We start from the raw sequence: 4,276 nt of genomic DNA, 5'->3' as shown, positions 1-4,276 counted from the left end.
TGTATGTATGTATTAATTAAATAAAATTTTCAAATAGTTTTATTCATTTGTAATAAATATTAAATAAAACTTCAGAGGTGTAAAATGCATTACCTGTTTCTGGTTGCTTCTCCCTTAGCAAAATTGTAGTTTTCTACTAAAAAGAGAATCCATACACCATTTGTGTCAAATTGAAACATAATTGTATAATTATTTGAACACATGATTCATTTTGAATGAAAGTTGGTTGATGCTGTAAAATCAGGGTGGAGCTCCTGCCTTGCCTTATGCAGATAAGATGCAAGGCTGAGAATTATATAAACAAAATCTAGATGTCTCTTGAGGGCATCAAAAGGCTAGCTAAGCATCTATTAACTTGGAAGGATAGGAAAGGGGGAAAGCCTAGAAATTTTAACTTAATTGAGTTGTCTCAGATAAAGTTTATGCCAAGTAATGCCAAGTGCTAAATAAGGAACTGGGTGTCTGTAGAGCTGAGGAAGGCGCTTCCAATTATTTGTATGGTTTTGTATACATTGTTTATGCCAAATTGAGATAGCCAATCAAGGTGGAGCAGACATACCTCTGAGTTTAATGGGGATAAAACGTATCATCTTTACAAGGAACAGGTGCTCCATAATGAAGTTAAAGAGTAATCAGGGATATTCATGTAATGGAATCTATACTACATCCTAGTCACATCACTATTTGGACTTTTTGACACACACACCCGACCAGGTATTGTAATGCAATACAGTATTGGAATTCAGTTTTTATACTGGGTTTTTGCACCTTCAAACTTATTGATCACTAAGGCCAAGAGATTTAGCTGTTTAATAAAGAGCTTCCGTGGGTTTATATCTTGTCCTTCCTTAAAACAATTGTCTCCAAATTGAGGTACGCACACCTGAAAAGGTTTGCAAGGCACTCCATTGGAGTATGGAAAGAAAGTACAGATAATATTTGGTTAACGAGCACGTATTCAGGGACCATTCAAAATTACACTGGTGCTTAATCGTATTCATGAACATCTTTGAAGTTCCAGACATACCAGGAGCCCTGTGGTCACATGATCACAATCTAGATACTTGGCAACTGGCTTGTATTTAAGATAATTGCAATGTCCCGCACCACGTTATCACCGTTTGCAGCCTTCCCTACTGGCATTCCACAAGCTAAGTCAATGCAGAAGCAGCAGAAGGACCTCAAGTTTCTCTGACAAGTCACTTGTACTTCAGCAGCTTTTCTGCCTGAGGTGTCTAGCTGTGGCACCCCCAGCACTCCTCCCACGGCACCCACTTGCACACTATTTCCTACGTATCATGTTTCCCCAAAAATAAGACCGGGTCTTTCTTTTCTTTTTTGGGGGGGAAAGCCCTGACTGCAAGGTAAGATGCCTCAGAAGAAGTGGACCGGCGAGGAGAGGCCTGGCTGCAAGGTAAGAGGTTGCAGGGCACCTGGGGCAGCTCCACACCCTCGCCCTAGCTTGATTTTTAGGTATGCCTTGCCCCAAAACTAGGGCTTATATTAGGCTCACCCCAAAAATCAAGCTAGGACTAATTTTTGGGGTAGGCCCTACTTTCGGGGAAACACTGGATGCACTGTGCTTATGTCACCCTCACTGCCACTCCTCATACCTCCCCCATCCAGCAGCAGCCAGGCTGCACTTGTGACATGCTCCTACAGCCCCTCCTACACCCACTAACACCGGGGTAGGCAACCTCGGCTCTTTTATGACTCATGGACTTCAATTCCCAGAATTCCTGAGTCAGCTATGCTGACTCAGGAATTCTGGGAGTTGAAGTCCATGAGTCATAAAAGAGCCGAGGTTGCCTACCCCTGCACTAACAGCTGGCCATGTGAGCACTACAGTGTCCTTGGCCACCTATGTAACTGTCAGCAGCCACCTGCTGCACAAGAGTCATACTCTGATAACCAACTGCACACCATGGTACATCTGGCATGAACCAGCCCTGTCGTATCCATGCACTCCTGCACACGTATCATAGCAGCTACTTGTGCACTATGAAGTGTTTGGCAGCAACCATTCCTGGCTCTCTGTGGTTCTGCCAGCCACCCGCATACCCAGCAACAACCACACTACTACACTTGTGTCGTGAGAGCCATCACACCTTCCCGATTTTGCAGCAGCCTCTTATCTGCCTGTTGGGGAATTTGCAACTTTCAACTTCTTCACTGACTTTGCCTATTGGAAGTTGGCAGGAAGTTGTAAGGAAATCCTCCTTTAATGAACAGGTATCCGCATTTAACAATGGCAGTGGGGATTGCCGACATTAAACAATGTGGTGATGTGTCATTGCGTTTTACGATTGCATTGCTTTCTCCTTAGACAGGCATAATGTGTCCTTGGTTCTGATCCTCTGTCAGGATAATGTCCTCAAAATTATGGATGCAGAATCACAGATTTTCTCATTTTGGGGCAGGATCTTAATTAGATTTGATGGAATTTTCAATGTCTTCTTGGTGGAATATTGATTTCAAACCATTGCATTGCTAAGATTCTTACCTGTTTAGATAAATTATATTGTAGTCCATCTATAACAATATAAAATATTGCTCAAAAAATAGCATGAATAGAATAATTATTTGGACAATGCAATAGCATGAAGTCTAGTGTAGTAATCAAGCATGAACTGATTACAAGCATGATTACAGAATAATAATGTTTGTGATTGTGACAACAAAATAGCATTGAATAGTTTGGCTTCTCATCTTAATTCCAGATTCAAGCAATTCCAAAGTGGAATTGCTTGAATCTGGAATTAAGATGAGAAGCCAAACTATTCAATGCTATTTTGTTGTCACAATCACAAACATTAAAGTTAGACATTGAAGTACTTAGAACATGTATCAAATAGTGTTTTTCTCCCTGTAACCAAAGATTTGCTAAAGTCAGAATGCTTTATCCTGATGAATTCAGAGCATAGTTTATACTCAGTTGACTCCATTTGCATAAGTAATTAATTACATTTTAACCTATTTGTTTTGAAATGTGGAGAAAAATAACCCTTAAAGCCAGATTCAGATGACACATTACTGTGATAAGGGTGAGTTTACTTGAAACAAACCATGGGTACAAACTGGGTTTAAGGATCTTAAATAATGCAACCTATAATGTCAGTTCATGCATTATCCAAAACCATGTCTTACCATGTTGCAAAACTCTTTGCTATCTACCAAAAGGATCTTAATTTCAGTGTAGCTGGGTTTATATGAAGACCAATTTGATTGTGGCCACGCAACTTAGTTGTGCTCTTTAATTATAACATCAACTCTGTTTCTAAGGGAAGATATAATTGGTAGGGCTGAATTTGTGCAGTAATCCATAATATCAATTGATTATGTCAGCTCGGGTATGCTGGTAGAAAATTAAGTCACTATGGCAACCACTTACAGTAAAGCAATCGATGCTGATTTTTTCCATGGCACTTGAAAGAAGTTTACTATAAAATGGAGCAATATTCCAAATGTTTGGAAGATTTAGCTGAAGCTGTATAGTTTCCGTGGAAGAGGAAGCATCTTTTTGTGTGAGTTTACATTACAATCTCTATATTGTAAAACATAAGTTGACTGTCACAGCATGTTCTGATAGATCTGCCATTTCTAGATAAAATTATTTTGATGACCCCCCTCCCCCCCAAATGACTGATTGAAGAATTGATCTCTGATAGGCTTTATAGCTTTATGCTATAAATCTGCCTGATTTGCTTAATTTTTAGGGGGTATGGGGGGGGTAGGGTGGGTAGGCCAATCCATGCCATGTCTGGGGGTCGCGGCACTAAAGTGATCAGGGGGGAGGTTGGGGGACCAGGGGAGGGTGTTGTGATAGGTACGGTCAGTGGGAGGGGCAGATATGGCGGGAGCAGAGGACCATATCGGGTTTTGGGAGCAGGCACACGCTGCTTACAAGCTTGTGGGTGCTCCGGTCCTCAGGACTCAACTCGACCCCCAGGGATCTTAGATCCCCGGCCCCGGGATCACCGACTGATGCTGTGTAATGCCAGGTCCGTGGTAAATAAGGCCCCCCTCATTCAAGATCTTATTCAGGAGGGGGGTGCGGACCTGGCAGGTATTACCGACACCTGGTTGGGCATGGAAGGGGGCGTGCCCCTTGTAGATATTTGCCCACCAGGTTTCTTAGCATTCCATCAGCCAAGGACCCGGGGCAGGGGCGGCGGGGTAGCGGTCATTATAAGGGAGAGCCTTTGTCCGAGGGAGACCACTGTGCCTCAGATAGACGGTGTGGAATCCCTCCTGGTGAAATGGGGGCAAGGGGTTC

The sequence above is a fragment of the Protobothrops mucrosquamatus genome, unplaced genomic scaffold, assembly GCF_001527695.2.
Source record: "Protobothrops mucrosquamatus isolate PMUCROS unplaced genomic scaffold, P.Mucros_1.0 scaffold219, whole genome shotgun sequence".
Lineage (NCBI taxonomy): Eukaryota > Metazoa > Chordata > Lepidosauria > Squamata > Viperidae > Protobothrops > Protobothrops mucrosquamatus.
Note: the sequence above shows the minus strand (reverse complement) of the source record.